Source organism: Vipera berus (assembly GCF_964194415.1).
Source record: "Vipera berus genome assembly, chromosome: 2".
NCBI lineage: Eukaryota > Metazoa > Chordata > Lepidosauria > Squamata > Viperidae > Vipera > Vipera berus.
In genome coordinates this window covers 126603530-126625594 of record NC_138203.1, presented here as the reverse complement: position 1 = coordinate 126625594, position 22065 = coordinate 126603530, and the positions used below count along the sequence as shown (strand labels likewise).

The 22065-nt window shown below is 42.2% G+C and overlaps 1 long non-coding RNA gene across 1 annotated transcript; it reads right to left on the bottom strand.

Moving 5' to 3' along the window:
- Window positions 1–10473: 10473 nt before the first annotated feature.
- Window positions 10474–21477, bottom strand: LOC308661773. The gene is made up of 3 exons (XR_014025018.1): window positions 21259–21477; window positions 19763–19915; window positions 10474–10505 (listed from the first exon to the last, which is right to left on the bottom strand). It is a non-coding gene; the product is annotated as an uncharacterized lncRNA (long non-coding RNA).
- Window positions 21478–22065: the final 588 nt, after the last annotated feature.

The following is a 22065-nucleotide window of genomic DNA, read 5'->3' as shown; positions in this document are numbered from 1 at the left end:
GAATGAGCTGAACTGGTGGCAGCACTGCACAAGCCTGAGTGAGAGATGGCTGGAGCTGCTGGGCTGTCAGGGCTCAGCGGAAGCGCCAGGATCAGTGCTTCTTTGGGGCTGTCAGGACTCAGTGGGAGCGCCAGGATCAGCGCCAGGCTCCAGCTGGAGCTCAGTGCTGATCCTGGTGCTTCTGAGCCCAGAAAAAGCACCGATCAGCTGGAATGTTGCAGCATCTCCAGTGCCTTGTGATTTACATTCAGATGCTTGGCAACTGATTCATATTTATGACGACCACAGTATCCCAAGGTCAAATGTGAAGTGACCAAAACCACCCAGCAGAGGGGAGGGAATAAAAACCAACACCCCATCCCCACCCCCTCTGCCAATCCTCAACAGAAATGCTCACAACAGTGAAAACCTCGGACAGGAGGAAGAACACCGCCCGGTGGGCAGGCAGGTGTCTTGCTTGGCTGAGGCTTGGGAGGCATTTTTTTCAGTGCCACTGTAACTTCGAACAGTCACTAAGCAAACTGTTGTAAGTCGAGGACTACCTGTATTTCATCACTTTTTTCCTTTTTTTTTTTTTGGTCATCACATCAAGTTTTTGACACCTTGCTAGGTGACTGGTGGTACTCGGATGTTGCCATATCCTAAAAGTGGTACAATGGGTGAAAAGGCTGAAAAGCCCTGGGCTAAGGGGCTGAGATAGGACTCGGATCCGAACAATTCAAATTGCTTTGCCAAATACCATCAACCACACCCAGAATGGCAGTCTACAAGGAGGTTCAGCATGATTCAAAGGAAATGGAATGTACATTCCATGGTTCTTTGTTAATCCCAGATCAATGAATTTTGCACATGGCCGACTAAGAAACATGATGAAATCTGAGACCCACTGTAGGATAGTTAAAACACTGAATTAGGAGTCAGGCAATTCGGAGTTTAAGTCTTCGCTCAGCCATGGCAAAAGAGTGGGTGACTTTGCAAAAACTATTCACACTCTAAATTAGCTCAAACTACCTTACAGGGTTGCTGTGTGAGAACCAAGAAAAGGAGAGAGCACCTGAAGCTTTTGGAGAAAAGATGGGGTAGGATATTTTATAAAGAAAGTGTAGGTTTTCAATTTTTTAAAAAAAAATTGCTGTACTTTTTCAAATTATAAACTTTCATAAATATCACATTTCTAAAATGCACAGAGCAACCAGAGCATCATGGACTTTGAGAGAGGAGACTTTGAGCACCCAGCACCCAGCACGGGGTACAGTCAGCCAAAGAAAGTGACAAGCAAAAACGCAGGAGAGGCAGAGCAAGGGCAGAAGCAGGCAGTGGCAAATCCAGGCTGAGCACAACGTAGCTGACCCAGGAGACCAGGCAGCAGCAGATCCAGGCAACTGGGCACCGGCCAAGCAGACGGGCAAAACAACAGCAACAACTAAGTGTGGTAACAGTCTGCAAGAGGTTAAGGAATGTTGGCACTACCTAACTCCATCCCACTCTACTCCACTCCACACTCCACTCTGTGCTCTCTCCATTCCACTCTCCACCCCATCCTAACTCTCCACTCCACTCTGTGAGAAAGACACTCAGCTTCCAGGGATTTGACAGAGTCATCAAGTGAAGCAGCAAGCAATTTATTGAAAAATGTGTTCTTGCAAGAGCAGGTGGCTAGCAAGAAGGCACACCCAGGCATTAAATGGTTACATTATTATTTCCTTTCCCGAAGTGAAAGTCCATTCCCTGCCTCCCCAATGGCTGAGTACTACAAGGTGTACAGCCTGTCCAAAGAGCCTAAGCATCCCATGTGAATCTCTGCCCTTGCTTACATCTCTCAGCACCCCTTCCCCTTTTGTCCTTTTTAGGTTGGTTTTCCCTGAATGGGTGAGTGCACGAGGCATTGTCTAACCCAGAGGTCCCCAACTCCCTGGTCCGTGAACCACAGCAACCGGCCACAGCATGCCAGAAACCAGGCCACGCAAACAAGCGAAGCCATGGGATGCAGGCAGCATACGAAACCACGCCCCCTCCGGTCCACAGAAAAACCTCTCGCCACAGAAGCGGTCCCTGGTGCCTAAAAGGTTGGGGGCCTCTGGCCTAACCCACAGGACCTGTTTCTTGGAAACCATTTGCATAGGCATAAGGAAATAAAATAAGCGGTTAGTTTATTCTCTGTACATTTCCACAAGCTCTTGTGGTTAAGCTGTTGATGGGCTTCTTGTAAGACCGCAGACATTTCTTGTTGTTCTAACCTTTATTCTTATTATTCTGGGCCGTGTCAATTTTCTAAGTATGTGTCCCTAAAGTGTGCTAAATGTGGTTTGATGCAAAAACAACACCTTGCTATTTCCCATAATTTTTCCCCTTTTCTTTTAGGTACCATTGTTACAACTCCTGCTACTACTGTTAAAGAGGTAAAAAGTGATACTACCATGCCTCTCCATTTTCCACGCCATGATTCTAGCCATCCTGTAAGAGAACTATTCCTGAATTCTAAGCCAACTTCTGTGTCTATTAATTCTGCCCAAGCTGCTAAACATTTCAGCCTTTCCCCTACTTATCAGGTAGTTTTAACCACAAAGTCTAAGCTACTTATTTTATGTTTGTGGCACCTGGGATTTTTGTTGTAAGCAATTGAATATTACATGTCCCTTTTTCAAACTAAATCTAACCCAGAACCTGCATTCCAAGTATTTAACCACAAAAGGCAAATGTACTTTTAATAGACCTTATTTATCCATTTTGGATTGTTTTCCTTCCCCAAAGCCTCTCTCTATTCAATGACACGATTACTTTTTTGCCTAGAAAGTGTTAACTTTAAGAAGTCATCTGCCTACGGTCTGCTGATTTTACTGTTTCTGTGCCGTTTTTTATGAGGTCCTGAAAAGGGTCATGTTTTACTTCAGTCAGCCTTTTCTTGGTCCACACAGTCACTTCAGTGGTGAGGAGTTTCAGGAATGTTTCCTCCCACTTAGGAGACAAGGGGTGGTCCTTCCAAGTCTTGATCAGGAGCTAATCTCCTGGCTTAGAAATGATAGACTGAGAACTTCCAGGGGAACATTTGTACCAGCAGGATCTCCTGTTGAGAAGCAGAAAGAATGGCCAGCACACCAGCAAGATATTTTCTCAAGACATTAGTATTTAATTCAGGCACAGGACTCCCATCTCCCATTCCCACATAAGGAAGTCCAAACATCAATTTATAAGATGCTATTCCCAGGTCTTTCCATAGGACAGTCCTTAGTCTTAAACACTATTTTAACTTACCCATTGATTTTAACACTGTAAAATCTATTTGTACAAACCAGAAGGGGCTATTGGTAACAATTGACATCCTTCCAGCTGTTTTCTCCCTCCTTTGTTATTAATTTTTCCAGGCAAGCCAAACATTTTTGGGTTACTTGTTTTACAATTGTGTATAAGCCAAAAGGTAAAGGTAAAGGGACACGGTGGCTCAGTGGGTTAGGATGCTGAGCTTGTCGATCAGAAGGTCGGCAGTCTGGTGGGTCGAATCCCGAGTGCCGCGTAGCAGAGTGAGCGCCTGTTACTCGTCCCAGCTTCTGCCAACCTAGCAGTTCGAAAGCACATAAAAATGCAAGTAGAAAAATAGGGACCACTACAGTGGGAAGGTAACAGTGCTCCGTGCGCCTTTGGAGTCTAGTCATGCCGGCCACATGACCACGGAGACGTCCTCGGACAAGCGCTGGCTCTTCGGCTTTGAAACGGAGATGAGCACCGGCCCCTAGAGTTGGAAACGACTAGCACGCATGTGCGGGGGAACCTTTACCTTTTACCTTTATAAGCCAAAATACAAATACTTTCCTATAAATAAATCCACCATAGCCTATGCCCCATCCCCCAATTTCTTTTATTTTGGCTATTTTTAGTTTCTGAAAAAGCTGGGTCCTCTGTTAGGCTTTTCAGTAAAGGGCTAAGGTTCAGAACTTGACATTTCCTGTTTTGCTGAGTTGCTTCTTTTGCAGCCAACCCATTTGACCTATTTCCTATTATCAGTATACTTCCTTCCCATACTATTTCTTGCTCTTTTATTTCAGCTTTTCTTCACCAAGCAACAGCACAGGAACATTTTTCTTTCTCCCTTCCTACTTTCACAAGAGGTCGGATGGGCTGCAGAAGTGCGCTTCAGGCCTCCAGTTTCTGCAGAAGGCTTCTAGCAGACTGAGGAAGAGACAAGCTAAGACAAATGTCGCACTGAACGTAAGGACCCTTCAAACTTCAGGGCTTTACATTGGACTTGTTCCTGAAAGGGTGCTGCTAATATATTGGCGCACTTTTGATACTTCTCTTATCTCAATATTATACTAAATCCAAATTGTAAAGGACAGGATAATCCTGTGTCAAAGCAAAAAAATCTGATGAATTTCGACTCATTATGTCTGGGTTGGGTTATGCAACACATTATGGTGAAATGCCTCTTGAGCTACCGTAGTAAGACACCAGGTGGCAGTGTTAGACACAGAGAAACGAGTTGATTGAAGCAATCTATTTTACTCTTTCCTAGATCATATTCTTCCAGTATCCTGGGTCTTGCTTTTTTCCCCAAAGTTTGTTTTCGCTCATCTAAATTAGCTTTTACTAACATACTGAGGAACTTCCCAACTCCCCATCCATACTTACCAGACTTGAGAATCAACAAAGCGAGAGCTTTGAGGGATTTAAGGACTCCTGAAGCTCACTCACTCTTTGGATCCAGGCTTGGCAGCTTCTGTCCCTCTGGCTAGTGTGGGTAAGTATGGATGAGTGTGTGTGTGTGTGTGTGTGTGTGTGTGTGTGTGTGTGTGTGTATGTGAGTGAGTGTGTGTGTGTGAGAGAGAGAGAGAGAGAGAGAGAATATATGTTATGTTCGGTGCTGCGACAGATGACTCGGAGACTGGTATGGGGTTATTCTCTTTATTCCACCCCCCTTGGACCCATGATGCTACTCTGCTTAGTACTGGATCCTTGCTGGTGGCGTTGGCGATGTCTTTGCTGTTAGTGGGCATTCTTGGAGTTCCTGTATTGTGAGAATTTGTCCCACGGGTGCTGGGTCTGTGTCTGTGTCTGGTAGAGGTAGCCTGCTTAATGCATCCGCATGGCCCATTTCTTTCCCAGGTCTGTATTTGATGGAGAACGTATATGCTGATAGGAATATTGACCATCTCAGCATCTTTGGTGACATTATTTGTGGGGTTTGTCTGTCGGTTGTGAATAGTCCTAAGAGTGGTTTGTGGTCAGTGAATATTGTGAAATTCCTACCATATAGATAATCGTGGAATTTCTTTACCCCTGCCACGATTGCTAACGCCTCTTTGTCAATTTGTGCATAATTCCGCTCTGCCTTGGTCAGGGTTCTAGAGTAATATGCTATGGGTCTTTGTTCCCCCTCACTATCCAGATGGCTGATCACCGCCCCCACCCCATATGGTGATGCATCGCATGCTAAGCATATTGGCTCTCCCTCAATGAAATGGGTGACTGTGGACCTACTGGATAGTATCTCCTTCAGTGTTTGAAAGCTTCTTTTGTGTTGTTCCTGCCACTGCCAGGTGGCTTTTTTGTCAAGTAGCCTGTGCAGTGGTTCTGCTATGGCAGCTTTGTGTGGTAAGAATGTGTGATAGAAATTTATGAGACCCAAAAATGCTTGTAACTCTGCCTTATTTTTGGGTACTGGGGCTGATTTGATTGCTTTTATTTTGTCCTCTGTTGGATGTATGCCTAGGCCTGACAGTCCACCAGGGAGATACCCTGCCAGAGAACACAGACCTCCAACATACCTAAGGGATTATATAAGGAAATGAATCAGGGGAGTAAGACAAACAGGGTATAGATTAATTCACAAGTGGAGGGGAAGGGGTGTTCTGTATGCACCTGTCCATCCTCGTCACCACTGTTATGTTCGGTGCTGCGACAGATGACTCTGAGACTGGTATGGGGTTATTCTGTTTATTCCAATATACGTGGCCGAACTGACCTCGCATGCCCGAGTGACCCTTATATGTCCGGCAACTGCCGGACGCTAGCCAACCCCCTGGCTGCAATCTCCCGCCTTGCCTCAGACACCCCGGCCGGATTAGCCAATCACGAGGCTGGACAGGTGCATACAGAACAATATATATATATATTAATCAGTAGAAAAAAAACTCCAGCCAGGATGATGGAATTGGTGCTGATGAATGAAATGAGAAGCCAGGATGCAAGCTGCCAGAAAGGAGGTTTTATTTCAGAAGCCAGAAAACTGCAGTGAAGTGTTGGGTTCTGGATCAGCTGTCAACTTGGCAGGATGATAGAATGGTTTTTATACCCTCCTCAACCAAAGGATTGAGATGCCTGCCTGGTAGAATACTTGATTAGCTTAATGTTTGTTTGTTTTTTGTTTGTTTTTTGTTTTTGTTTTTTGTATCTTGATTGCCCTTATTCTTTTTTCTGGGTGATAGATAAGGTCAAGTCTAACCTGGGGGAAGGGAGGAGAATGTAAATCTGGTGGATTTTTGTGTTTATCTGGTTTAATCCTGTCAATTCAGTTTGCCTCAGTCCAAAGCATGACTTGTTACATTCTTGCAGTTTTTGTGTTTCATCCATTGATGCAATGTAACCATTTGCAGCACACTAAAAAGCAGAGACATCACCCTGTCAACAAAAGTGTGTATAGTCAAGGCTATGGTCTTCCCAGTTGCAATGTATGGCAGTGAAAGCTGGACCATAAGAAAGGCTGAGCGCCAAAGAATTGAAGCCTTTGAACTATGGTGCTGGAGAAGACTCCTGCGAGTTCCTTGGACTGCAAGGCGATCAAACCGGTCAGTCCTAGAGGAGATCAACCCTGACTGCTCTTTAGAAGGCCAGATCCTGAAGCTAAAACTCAAATACTTTGGCCACCTAACGAGAAGGAAGGACTCACTGGAGAAGAGCCTAATGCTGGGAAAGATTGAGGGCAATAGAAGAAGGGGACGACAGAGAATGAGGTGGCTGGATGGAGTCACTGAAGCAGTAGGCGTGAGCTTAAATGGACTCCAGAAGATGGTAGAGGACAGGAAGGCCTAGAGGAACATTGTCCATAGGGTCGCGATGGGTCGGACACGACTTCGCAACTAACAACAACAACAACCATTTGCAAAATGCTCTTATTAGGTTACCTGAAGCAATTCCGCTTGGCTGGGATGCAGAGTTTTGTTTCTTTGTTTTTCTCCTAACTTTTGGGAATGGTTCTTTTCCTTTTCCTTTCCCTGGGGTCATGATTCTTTCTACATGTTGTAATGAGTAAAGTTTTGTTGTTATTTTAAATTCACTTGGTCTCCATTTTTCTAAAGAACTGGTTGTGGCTCTGTGTTCAGTTGAAAGTGATTTGAGCGTGGCTATTTTTCAGGGGTGTGAGTCTGTGTAAGTGAATGTTATAAATCGAACCCAGGAGCACGTGTATAAGTCTTTCTAGAATCAAAATTTTAATCATTCTTTTACTGTTTATTCCCAAGAAAAGTTTGTATTTAAAACTTCTTTTATTAAGGACGGAAGGAAACAATCAAGCATGTAAAACCTGCCCATCCAAACATTATTAATAGCAGAAAAGTGAACAAGCAATTTTCAAAAAACGTTTAGAAAATGAAGTACATGAATCCAGCGTCTTTTCAAAACAACCAACTGCTATTTTGACATGGCTGTTTCCTTATCTCCCCGGGCTCTAAACTTGTCTTGCAGTCTCCACATGAGGAGCAACTGTTCGGAGCACTTGTGGGTGATCTCAAATCCTCTCTTTGTCCTTGGAGGAATTAGGAGAAAAATGCTGTTTGTACACAAATGTTCAAGAAGTATCTCGAAGATTTTCTGTCATTTATGCTTGGCAGCAAAGACAAATACCGATATTGGTATCGTATCCTGCAGTGGGCTGTCACTTTTTACAAACTAAATGACCATAGGCTTCAAGCCATCACCCTCAGACTGACAGAAACCAACCGAAATGTGCAGGTTCTTTAAAACTGGATCCATATCTACAGTTGTAATTGCAGTTATTTTGCAGATATAATTTTGGTTACAAAAAGTATAATACCAGACAGAAGTTGCAGCATCAATCTGTTGTTTACCAGAGATACAGAATCTCCCTAACACCTCTTTCAGGGGTATTCATAGGTGTGTGTGTGTGTGGGTGTGTGTCTGTGTGTAAAAAAAAGTCCAAATGGTGGCCACAACCATCCAATTGAAATCCTATGCTTTTTATATGTCCCAGCACATAGATGAAAGAGGTAGAAATTAAATTTTATGGTGGATCTGCCATCTTGACTTTTTTATTTTTTCCCCACTCCTGCCCCAACACCCCTGACCTCTAACTTCTTTTGTGGTTCCAAAATGTGTGCCTCCTGCTTGAACTTTCAATAAAGGGTGTTTCCACATATTTCCACCACTCTGAATCAATTTTACAACCTTGTAATCCCCCAATATGTTTGTAAGATGAGGTGATTCTTTTGTTACAATCCATTGTTTCCAAGGCTCAATGGAAAGGTTGCAGATTCTTTTCTTTTAATTTTAATTTTTTATTCAAAACATCAAAATACCAACTTCAAAAAAGGGAAAACAAAGAAAATACATATACTATATAGAAAAGTAAAAAAAAACTTTTAACCCGCATCTTTCCCAACAATTGGATCCCATTACTCAAAATCATAAGTCTCTGGGGTGGATATCTCCAAAGCATTTGTTGTTCAAAAAACCCCTACAAGTTGAAAAACAATGGCTCTTAACATTCGTTTTCCAGTTAGGTATAATGTCCATTCCCCAATCTCCATCAATTTTCTTAAAAAAAAAATCCAGTTCATCAGTTCTGCAAACTTTGTGACTTTAAAATCCATGCCTCTTTCAGCCTTCTCCAGCTAGCCTGCAGTTTTCGAACCAGACTCCTTCTCCTTCAAGTCTTGCCAGCAGCAAATTAAATCCCAATCCATCCAGTAATTTATTTGGTTTAACTGCTATTACTTATTGTACATATGAATATCATCTTTGGGTTGATTTAAAACTGTTGTTATTTTATCAAACTTTTTATCTAAATTTTCAATTTGAACTTGTAAATTGCAAAGCCTTTTTTTCCCAAAGGCTTCCCAAAGAGCTTCATCCTTAAATTGATACATTCTTTGAATGTTTAATATAATCCAAGACTCTTCTGTAGCTAAGATTTACAGACAATTATAAATTCCTCTCAAGGACAAGGGAAACACCAAATACACCAATAACCTGAAAAAAGGTTGAAATAAACTTTCCCACAAAATAAGTGGGAAAGAGGGATTTCATCAAAGATTAAAAAAAAAAGACCAGAGCTTTTAAAAATTAATAAAATGTAAAAAGCCCTGTAGTGAAGATCCGATACTAATGGTCACCACGATGTAAAAAAGATGTCGAGACTCTAGAAATGGTACAGAGAAGAGCAACCAAGATGATTAGGGGACTGGAGGCTAAAACATATAGGGAACGGTTGCTGGAATTGGGTATGTGTAGTTTAATGAAGAGAAGGGTGAGGGGGGACATGATAGCAGTGTTCCAATATCTCAGGGGCTGCCACAAAGAAGAGGGAGCCAAGCTATTCTCCAAAGCACCTGAAAGCAGGACAAGAAGCAATGGATGGAAACTAATCAAGGAGAGAAGCAACCTACCAGGACTAAGGAGAAACTTCCTGACAGTTAGAACAATTAACCGGTGGAACAACCTGCCTCCAGAGGTGGTGAATGCTCCAACACTGGAGGTTTTTAAGAAGAGACTGGACAGCCATTTGCCTGAAATGGTATAGGGTTTCCTGCCTGAGCAGGGGGTTGGACTAGATGACCTCCAAGGTCCCTTCCAACATTATATTATTATTAAATGTAAACGAAATCAGTTCACTTTTGCTACTCAATAAGTTGCCATCTACTTCCATACAGAATAACAGTGGCGTAGCGTGGGGGGTGCAGGGGGGGCCGGCCACACCGGGCGCAACATCTGGGGGGGCGCGCTCGCACTCGCAGCTCTCTGCCCCTGCCTGGTTCACTCACTCTCTCTCACTGCAGTGCTGGCTGTGCAAATCCGATCCGAGGGGTCGCCGCCCACTGTGGAGGGGGGGGGGTGCAAATTACTTGCCTTGCCCTGGGTGCTGACAACCCACGCTACGCCACTGCAGAATAAACAAAAGTGACTTACCACAACTAATAAAGCAATAAAAGAAAACACAAAGAATCCGCTTTAAAATCTTGCAAGCAGTTAGAATAAATCATCATTAAACTAGTCTATTAACATGTACAAGGAAAAATCAAAAAGAAAAAAAAGCAAATATCAAAATGTGCTGTTAAATTGAAAACATGATTAAAAACAAAAAACAGGTGAATGGGGACTCAACCTTCTGGCTTCTCCTATCAAAAATCGCAACCGTCTAGATTTGTCTTCTCAGGTATGTCCAGGGTGATCCAAGGGTCCTCAGTTATTCCTATTTGGTAGCATCCAAACATCGATAATACAGCAAGAGCACTTCTAGCTTCAAGTTGGAGGTATTTCCGAATAGCCTGCAAGGAATACTAGAGCAAGAAAACAAGAATGATTGTTAACTAATTAGGAAGGAAAGAAAATGGACATCGAAGTCAACAAAACATAGAGTAAATACCAGAATTGCCACCAGGAGAAAATTACCCAGAGATGTTTTAGTCCATTCTGTAAGAACAACAACAAGAGACTACATTTTGGATTGCCACTTCAAATCTAAATTAAGAATGGAAAATATGTTAACAATTGTCTATGTTAAAGTTCAAGAAACAGAAACTAAATTGAATTATGTGAAACAGACATTCTGAGTTTGCAAATAAACCAGGACGATGGCATATAAATTAAGAAAGCAAAGAGTCTTGAATAGAGATATTAAACAAGATAAGAAAATAACAGGTATAAATATCAAAAATGATGTTGATAAATCAAGAGCATTTGCTGATGATTTAGTTATATTCTTCTTGTTGTTGTTAGTTGCGAATCCATTATTCTTAGAAAACCCAAAAACCAGTATAAAATATCTGATGAAGAAACTACATGAGTTTGGAGCTTTGGTGGATTTAAAAAAAAAAAAACAATGCTTGCCAAGAATATGACCTCTTGGGACTATTGACTAAAAAGTTGGGTTTAAAAGTGGGGAAAAAAGTGAAACACCTAAAGGTTATATTGTCAAACACAAATGCTAAACTGTTTCAAAATAACTTTGTGCCTGTTTGGAATGATACTTTAAAAGATTTATTAAGATGGGATAGATTGCAATTAACATTATTGGGGAGTATTTCAGTGATCAAGATGAATGTTTTACCAAAGACGCTTTTTCTGTTTCAAACTATCCCAATACTTATAACCGATACTCCATTTAAACAAGATGGAGATGGATATTTCTAAATGTATAGGGCAAAGAGGGAGAAACAAGAATTAGATATAAATGATTGCAAGATGCTAAAGAGAGAGGAGCTTTGGGTTTACCAGATTTGGAATTGTACTTTGATGCTTGCTGTTTCCTCTGGCTGAAAGAGTAGGTGACTCTCCAAACTAGCAGGTTACTTGAACTGGAAGGCCAGGAATTAAGATTTGAATGGCATGGCTATTTGTCATATGATAAGGTTAAAGCAGAAGTCCCCAACCCCCAGGCCGAGGCCCACTACCAGGCCTATTTAGAACTGGTTTGCACAAGCAGTAGGCCCGTGCGCATGCACACATCTCAACTTACACAAGTTGAGTTGCATGTGCACATGTGCACTGGCCCACCACTCACGGAATCTGGTTTCCCCCTTCCCCCCCAGCTGGGCTGCCAAGCCACAAAGGTTGGGGACCACTGGATTAAAGTAAAGGTTGGTTTTAATAACCACTTTGATAGACACTCTATCCTAAGAGTTTGGAATAAATATAAAGTAAGATTCTCTGTGAAGATGCCTCTTTGGGTATCATCCCAAGAGGCTTTGTTTTTAGAAAAGAGATGGTGGTGAGGCCAGAGTGGTGAACTTATGGGCAAATAATGTCTTTCAGTTATGGTGACCCTATCCTCAAATCTAAAGAGGAATTGAAATCAGAAGGATGTGTTTGTCAGGGTTTACATATTTAAATTTTATTTTTAAAAAGCTATGGATTTGACTTTGTGGAAAATTAATTAGAGGTCCTATTGGTTGGTAGCGATGAACATATTATTGCTAAGGTTTATAAATTCTTACTGAAATTGAACTTGAAGAATGAATATCTAAAGCAATGGGTGAATCAATGGGGAGAGCTTTGGATATAATATAATGAAATGAAATGAACCTTTATTGTCAAAGTACAACTATGTGTACATTGAGATTAGCTGAGCCTCCCTTCGTGCTCTCACCCTCCAACACACAGTGACAATAAACCCTCCATCTTACTACACCGTGTGAACCAACTACACCACACACCATTCTCCCAAGTCAATTCTGCATAAAATTCACAAAAGTTATTTCTCATTCAAAAGCCTAACAGCCCACGGATAAAAGCTGTTTTTCAGCCTGTTGGTGCAGCTGGCTATACTCCTATATCTCCTACCCGATGGTAGGAGAGTAAAGAGATACCGTCCAGGGTGTGAGTCATCCCTGAGAATTTTCCTCACTCTTCCAAGGCAACGAGCCCTGGCAATGTCATCCAGTGGTGTCAGGGAACAGCCCACAATGTCTTGTGCTGTGCTCACTACCCTCTGTAATACTTTCCTATCCACGGCTGTCAGACCAGCATACCAAACCAGAGCCTTGGTGGAGCAGTGGGCTAATGCCTCCTTAAGTAACACCAGCTGCCTGCAATTAGTGCAGGTTCGGTTGACTCAGCCTTCCATCCTTCTGAGGTAGGTAAAATGAGGACCCAGATTGTTGGGGGCAATAAGCTGACTTTGTAATAATGCCGCTTGGGGGGGGGGGCGAAAGCCCTAATAAGCAGGCATATACATAGAATGAAGGCTATTGCTAAGCACATTGATTTGTGCTTTAGATTGTAAGCCGCCCTGAGTCTTCGGAGAAGGGCGGGATATAAATGGGATTTTAAAAAAAAACACAATACCATACGAGAGGACGCTCTCTATAGTAGACCGTTAAAAGAGGGTCATTAGCCGTTGTTCTACCCTGTTCTTCCGCAAGACCCTGAGAAAGTGAAGACTCTGTTGGGCCTTTCTACCCACCTGGGTTGTATTAACTTTCCAGGTCAGATCTTCACAGAGGTAGACTCCCAAAAATTTAAAGGAGGAAACTCTCTCCACACAGTCCTTCCCGATGTAAAGTGGGGCAGGTTCCTCCTTTTTTCTCCAGAAGCCTAGCACCATCTCTTTCATCTTACCGATGTTCAGGTGCAAGTTGCTGTTACTACACCATATGGATAGAGTTTGTACCTCCGTCCTGTATGCTGTCTCATCCCCACCTGTAATGAGACCCACCACAGTTATATCATCTGCCAACTTAATTATTGCAGTGGATGGGTCAGATGATACACAGTCATATGTGTATAAAGAGTACAGGTAGGGGCTAAGCACACAGCCCTGTGGCGAGCTGGTGCAAAGCTTCAGGGGGGTGGACAAAGCAGACCCGACCCTCACTGTTTGTAACCGGTCCCTGAGAATGTCTTGAATCCAATCGCAGATGGCGGGGGAGAATTTCAAGTCAGTCAGCTTCTCGATGAGAATGCTCGGCAAAATGGTGTTGAAAGCCGAGCTATAGTCAACAAAAAGCATCCTGACATAACTTCCAGGTTTCTCAAGATGACTTGATACAGAGTGTAAAGCAGTAGCTATGGCATCGTCTGTCGACCTATTTCCCCTATAGGCAAATTGATGTTTATCAAAATCCAGTGGGAGGCATGTCCTGAGATGTTGGAGAACCAATCTTTCGAAGCATTTCATGACTACAGACGTTAATGCAATAGGTCTGTAGTCGTTCAGGCACTCAACTGCGGTTTTCTTGGGGACCGGGACAATGGTAGCTGCTTTTAAGCACGATGGTACACATGCCGTTTGCAAGGAGATGTTAAAAATCCTTGTCAGGACCCCTGCTAATTGATCGGTACAATTCCTGACCACTATCCCCAGCACCCCATCTGGGCCTGTGGCTTTGCTAGGATTCACAGCCTTCAATACAGCTCTAACTTGGTGTTCACACAGGGTGAGTGGCTGAGAATCAGAAGGCCAGCCAGCAAAGGCTACAGGGTCTGGTCTTTTTACCTCGTAGCAAGCGAAGAAGATATTCAGCTCCTCAGCCAACGAGGCATCGGTGTTAACCATGCTCCTCATACTGCCCTTGTGGTTGGTTAAGTGCTGCAGTCCCTGTCATACTTGCCTCGGATCGTTGTCTGCTAAGTGGTTCTCCACCTTGTGTTTATATTGTTGTTTTGAGGATGGCCTCTTTTGAGATTTGCCCTGGCCTCTCTGTATGTGTCCCTGTCCCCCGCCTTAAAGGCAGACTCCCGGGCTCTCAGGAGTGTTTGTATCTCTGCAGTCATTCAGGGTTTACAGTTCCCGTAAACCCTAATGCACTTATCTGTTGTTACACTATCAGTGCATGTTCTAATATAAGAGAGTACGGCATCTGTATATGCATTCAGATCTTGTTCTTCGAATACACTTCAGTCAGTGGTTTCAAAGCAGTCCTGCAACTGGCTGAGAGCACCCACTGGCCAGGTTCTGACCCTTTTTGTGACTGCCTGAGTTCTTTTCCTGAGAGGGACATACTTTGGGCACAACAGGAGTGAAAGATGGTCAGATGTACCAGGTGGGGGAGAGGGAAAGCTCTGTATGCCTGTTTCAGATTGGAATACACGTGGTCTAAAGTGTTCTTCCCTCTGGTGGAAACTTGCACATATTGTACAAACCTGGGGAGAACTGTCTTCAGACAAGCTTGATTGAAGTCCCCAGCCACGACAAGAGCGCCCTCTGGGTGAGTTTGCTGCTGCCTGGTGACGACGTCATACAGCTTGGAAAGTGCCATGCTGACATTGGCATCAGGTGGAACATAAACAGCTGTAATAATTACCACAGTAATTTCTCTAGGCAGATAGAAAGGCCTACATATAACAGTCATCAGTTCCACATCTGGGGAGCAATATGTGTACACCAATCTGCTGTTGACACACCATTTATTTTTATTTATTATTTATTTATTTATTTACAGTGTATATACACACAGAGTCCTCCTCCTTTGCTCTTACCGGAGCCTTTATCTCTGTCAGAGCGGTGAATGCTTGAACAATGGGAAAATATGTAGATGAAAGGTCTAAAGTTCACATTAAATTATAATTTAAAAGAAAATTTTCATGAGATAATGTATCGTTGGCATCTAATATCTAATATTGTCAAAAAATGTATAAAGGGATTTCAAATAAATGTTGGAAAAGTGAATGTAAAGAAGAAACTTTTTTCATTTATGGTGGATGTGTGATAAAGCAAAGAAATATTGAAGCAGAATTCATATCCTAATACAGAATATTCTTAAAGTGAATATAAAGATGAAACCAGAGACTTTTCTCTTAGGTTTAATAGATAAAGAACTTGGGGGGGAAAATGGAACTTTGATGGATATGCTGACAGCAGCAAGAATACTTTATGCACAAAAATGGAAGGATGCTTTGATTCCCACAACAGATGAATGGGTGCAAAGGTTGATGCAGTGGAGATGGCCAAATTGACTGCTTTGATTAGCAAAGAACACAACTAATTCTGTTTCTATTTGGAAACCGCTTTTGGACTTTGTGCTTGTGGTTTTGGACTTTGTGCTTGTCAACATAAAATGTTGACTTTGAATTTTGCTGATTAGCTAGGTTTGATGTTATAAAAATGACTACTATATATTATTATATAAAAGTAAAAAGTTGAGGTTTTATATACTACCATATTCTACTGCATCAAAAGTTGCCAGGAAGCAATCTCAATCTCTCTCTCTCTCTCTCTCTCTCTCTCTCTCTCTCTCTCTCTCTCTCTCTCTCTCTCTCTCTCTCTCCCCTGCACTTTTTTCTCTTTCCCTTTTCCCTTCTTATTTTTCCATTATCTTTATTTTTCTTTGTATGTTTTCTATTTTATATTTTGATAAACCAATAAAATGTATAAAACCAAACCTGGGAGTATGCCATCAAAGAGCCAGCTTTGGTGGTGAAATCAGCTATTTGTCAGCAGGAGAGAAAAAATCACCCTTCTGCTCAGCACGCCATCTTTGGAAGACTTGAGAAGGTTGCAGTACTGCAGAGCCTGTGGATTTCCCTTTTGATTCATCTCATGCTCCAGTTCCTGCACTGCAGCCATGCTAGCAGGTTTTTAAAGAGGAAATTAAATTTGATGACTTTTCACCTTCCTCCATCTCTGGAATTACTGGAACAATTATTTGTGGGCAAAAAAACTGCCTGTGTGGTTGGGTTCAAATCCAGCATCAAGTCTGGGAACTCTCTGCATGACCCTGGGCTGCTCCCCTCCTCTCATTGCTACCAACCTCTTGCATGATAAATGTACACTGTCTTGAGCTTCTAGAGCCAAGATAAAAATCTAACAAACAAAATGTGAAAGAAAGACTCAATGAAAGACAAATATTTTACTTACAGGGTGGGCCCAAGGGGACTTTTGTTACTCAAGACTGTAGGGGTGGTATTAACCTCTCTCTCTCTCTCTCTCTCTCTCTCTCTCTCTCTCTCTCTCTCTCTCTCTCTCTCTCTCTCTCTCTCTCTCTCTCTCTCTCTCTCTCTCTCTCTCTCTGTGTGTGTGTGTGTGTCTGTGTCTGTGTCTCTGTGTCTGTGTGTGTGTGTCTGTGTGTGTCTGTGTCGGTGGTGTGTGTGTGTGTGTGTATGAAAGGCGAATATTTGTTGCTCAAGACTGTAGTGGTGATAGCAATAGCTATAGCACTAAGACTTATATACCGCTTCACAGTGGTTTACAGCCCTCTCTAAGCGCTTTACAGAATCAGCTTGTTGCTCCCAACAATCTAGGTGATGTTTGCTCCTTTTTCTCAGCAGTTCTAGGTTTGAAAAAATCAAAATGATTATACAGCATCTCCAAACTTTTGAGTTTTGGGGGAATGAAAACAGTGGTGGAAGGGGCCAAAATCCTAGAGTACTCCATTCTGTGATCTCCGCTTCTGCTGTAAGAGTGAAGCAAGCTTTGGCTGTCCTCTTCCTTTGAAAAGTATTCAGACCTGACCCAAACCTTAATCCATATCTGTTAGGACAGACATTCAGAAGGTGTCCCCATCTCACAGCAAATACAGTATGTACCATTTTTATGCTCTACTCCTCTTCCCTGAATGATAACAACTTTTCTGGTGGGGGCCCATCTGCACTCAGTTTTCCTTTGAACATAAATCACTTGCTGTATGGCATTTCCACAAGGTGAAGTAGAGGTAAAAACATGCAAATGTAGCATGGCTGAAAGAAAAGTAGTCTTACATTCCTACTAGCAGCAAGCTCACATCAAATCTCCGTCAAGAATAACCTGGATCCCAGTACATTTTCTGAGTTGCTTCCTGGCTCAGAACACACTCTTTATTTTACTTTTATCCTGTAGAAACTATTTTAGTCAAAACCTATTAGTAAACATTCATTCAAAAGGTTTTCTTTGATTTTGATCTGGTCCTGTGCTTTGCTCCTCACACAAATGTCTATTCAAACCACAGAAGATTAACGCAAGAAGAGCAAAAAATGAACTCCTGGAAATTAACCAATCAAGCCAAGATTGCTCTGCTCATCTGTTGAGCTGGCATTAGCACACCTTCAACAGGCAGCCCGTATCTAGAATTAACCATGGCTTGGTGAGATTCTGAAGTATGTCATTTGCTTATTAATAGTCAGGGACAGTGGGGTAATCTAGTAGTTTCTTATAATTTCCTTCTTTCCTTTAAAATCTCTTCATCACTGTTTCTTTCTTAAGGAAGGATCTCATTGTCAGCTGTCACCTTATGTTTGCTGTGCTTTCCTGTTATGCGGTGAAAGACTGCCATGAGCTGTGGGAAGAGGGGATGAGGAGGGGGATCCTTGGGGAATCGATCGTAGAGACTACACCCCCTTGAGACGCTGCCCCAAGATCATCCAGCTAGAAGAAAGAGAGAGGTGTATACAAAGCTGTGTTTGGGCTGACTGTTGTCAAAACATATTGCATGGATTTGGTTGGTTACAATGGGATGGGCAGCAAGGGACAGTTGGGTGAAAAAGTAGAACTTAGGGATTTGGGCACACAATTCTCAGTTCTGGCTTTGCAATGCTGCAATACGCTTGATCTCTAATAAATCTACACCTTTCTCAACAAATGGAGCCAAGGATCATTTCTATTTAGAGATTTAGGTTGTGGCCAGCCTGAGATACCTGTGTGTCAGAGGCTGGTTTGGAGGAAGAGGGGGAGGAGGGGGAGGAGGAGTTGGAGCTGAGACCATCGGACAGGGAAGGTACACACCAGGGGCTGAGGACAATGCTCTCCTGGGCCCCTCAGGCATTGGGAAAGGTGGTCGACCAGATGGATTGCTGCCTGCCTGCCCAGACACAGGGGAGTTAGTCTTTGCCAGGAAGAATTGTTTGCTTTGGCTTACATTACCCTGGCTTTTACATATGCTTGCTGCTGTTTGCCTTGCCTCACATGGAAGATTGCTGTTTGCATTTTCTTTTGGACCTCGCTCTTCTCTTGTGGCCTTTGCTTCACTGGAGCTTTGGAACTGCTTCTTTTCTGGGACCTGTTTCTTGTCCTGAGGACTGCCCTGGTTTTGTGCCTGGGCCCTGCTTGGTGGATTGGACTTGGAACCCGGGACTTTGCCCTGTGGGTGTGCTCCTACTCTGTGGACTTTCTTGGTACTATAAGGGCTGTTGTTTGGGGGGACTGAGGGTGGCTGTCTTCAGGGTAGCGTGAGGACGGAGCCTCCCTGCTTGGCAACGTGCAATCTTTAGCTGAAAGCTTTCTTAAAAATTTTGATGAACTCATCAAGATGCTGGAAAATATTCAGAGGAAACTGACAGTAAATCAATTAAATCCACAAAAGGAATGTGATCTCAAAGCAGCAGATATGTTAGGAAGAAATATGGACTCAGAAATAACTGAGCTGAACTCATACACCTTCCTGAAGCTCAAGTCAGTCTTTCTATACAGTATAATAGCAGAAAACTGTCAATTGGTCTTTGTTAAGTGGATTGAAGAGGATTGGGGAACGGTTTTTATCGCCTTTAACTGGGGAACAATTTCATCTGGATTTTTTTGGGAAGAGTCTGGCTTTGGAGATTGGATTTACTGAATTCAATCAAACAATAATTGATAAGAGATGGCATTAAGAAACAAATGTCGATATTTTATCGGGGACCAATCAGGGTTAATTTGGGGAATGATTTGGGATAGTTAAGAAGCCGTGATAAATTTGCTATGAGTTGTTTACAATAAGAGTTTGTTAACAGAGGGTTTTGGAATTTTAATCTTGTCTTTTTGAATTATTACTGTTCTTCCTGTTAACTATTTTGTTACTGATATACTATATAGATGACAGGTTAACACTTTGTAAAATAGAATTAGTAGTTTAGTCACTTCAAATTCTTTGGGCCTGTTTCGCAAGGGGTGGGAAACTAATATTGTTGTAATATATTAATCAGCATTCAACTAGGGATGACAATATGTGTATATGTGTTGGTCTATTTTTTTAATGCACCTTTTTCTTTTCAATGTTTGTTGCTTTTTTCCTCTTTGTTTTTTTGTAAAACATTTTGGTGTTTTGCATTTTAACTTTTTTTTGCATACAATAAAAATAGTTTAAAAAAACCCAATTGCAGTGATTCACTTAATTGTGGCAAGAAAGGTCATACAACGGGCAAAACTCACCTAAATACTGCTTTGCCTAGAAATTCAAGGATTACTTGTATTCTCAGATGCATTCTACCCAGTATTAGACTGCTGGGGCTCATTCTTATTCTTGACACAATAGTGTCCGAGCATCGCAAAAGTAATGAGTAAGAGCACACTTAATCCAATAGTCTGAAAGAGGTAAGAAGAAAGGCTACATTAACAATATAACTCTGGTAATATATTCCAAAATTTGAAAGCAAAAGCAACCCTGTCTTTGATATCCCAAGTCCCCAATATTCACATAGTTCCTAATTTAATTTAATTTAATTTATGGGTTGAGGTCATCAAGAAAACTAAGGTTTTCCTAAAAATATGTGCAACAATAAATTTACAAAGCTAATATTTATTTCAACAGGCTGTTTTTAGTGTACATTTGGGAAGCAACGTTTCATACCAGACTTTCAAATCAGGACAAAAAGAAAAAACAAATCACCACAAAGAAACTAATGAAAACCAGGCTGTTACGTAACAGTTGTGTGCAGAAATTGAGCTGCTTGTATTAGAATTATTGAAGTTCCATAAGAGCTAAATTGTGATATAAGATTCAGTGGAATAGAAACCACTTTGTGATAAATACATCATGGACTAGATATACTGGTAGCTATAATCTGAAGAGGTTTATTGCTAAAGCCCAATCTGTTAGTTGTGTGAAAAAGCTAAAAGCAAAAAAGTTGAATAAGTTTCCAATTCCTTTCTTGACCTGAGATGGATACCCATCTATGTGCTTTTCCTCTGCACCCCCATATTTGCCCGTTTGAATGTCTAATAAATTATTTATTTATTTATTTATTTTATTAAATTTTTATACCGCCCTTCTCCCGAAGGACTCAGGGCGGTGAACAGGGCATATAATAAAAATACAAAAATACAAAAGTTAAAATAGAATTAAATTAATGCCCAAGATAAAACAATAAAATATACAAATATTTAAAACCCTAAATTAACTCCCCATCAGGCCAGGCCAGCTTGTTCGAATAGGTGGGTCTTTAACCCGCGCCGGAAGGAGCGGAGATCCGGTGCCATCCGGAGCTCAACCGGCAGTTGATTCCACAGAGCCGGGGCGCCCACAGAGAAGGCCCTCCCCCTGGGGGCCACCAGCCGGCATTCTCTGACCGGAGGCACCCTGAGGAGGCCCTCTCTGTGGGAACGCACAGGGCGGAGGGGAGTTGACGCCGGCAACGTTTCCCACTTTCCATTTACAGCAGAATGGGAAAGCATCTAGGAGAGAAAGGATCAAATTTCTCTTTCTCTCAAATCTAAAATATCCTGAAAAACAGCTTCTTTTCTCAATATCAAGCATCTGTTAGTTCAGTATGAGCTCCAGGTTATGCAGCTTAGCCTTTCTTTCCTCCTGAGTGAACACACAAACAAATGTTATCTTTTCAAATCAAATTTCAAATTTACGCGAATTTTATCAGGATTTTATGGCAAGTGTCAGATGAAATATAAGGGGAAAAACGACAACAGCTTACCTTAGATTCTGCCGACATTTCAAAATTAGTTAGCTTTATTGATGCATCGTGATCTGTACTCATTGCACACTGGAAATACCTTCCATCCAAAAAAACAATCACAATCCACATGCAGGGAGGGAAGGAACACTGCCATAGGATGCAGAGCCAGGAGCACCAGTTTTTTTTAATATCAAATGAATTTAACATATACCTCTGAATAATAAAATTCAGGATGAAGAAAATGAGAAATGGGAGCACTAACAATATTATAAAATAAGTTAGATTCCATGGCGGTGGGGCACAGGTATATTCGCGTTCCGTAATTTCTTCAATCACTGCCAAAATAATTGTGGCAATGAAATTTAGTGCTGTTCTGTTGTGGAAAAAATTCCCAACAATGTCTTTAAGCTTCATTTTGAAAGTTTTGCTCCAGCTGCCTGAAGGTTTCTGAGAAGCTCTCACAAAGATATGAAGCACAACGGAAAATGAAAGCATAGCTGTGCTACATCATGTCATGGGAGAGAAATCTTCTGCAGAACTCCCACAGGAAGTCAAACACAGCAGCACACACCACTTTCTGAGGTGCTTGCAGTGGCGTAGCGTGGGGGGTGCAGGGGGGGCCGGCTGCACAGGGCGCAACATCTGGGGGGGGCGCTCGCACTGAGCTGCTCAGGGAGCCCCAAGGGCTGCACAGAGTTGGCTTGGCTCCGCTCTTGAGCTGCTCTTTCTTGCAAAGCGAAATGAGTCCGGCAGGTGAGATGGGCGGCCACATAAACTGAATAAAATAAATAGAAGCGCCCAACTCTCCGCCCAGGCTCAGGCCAA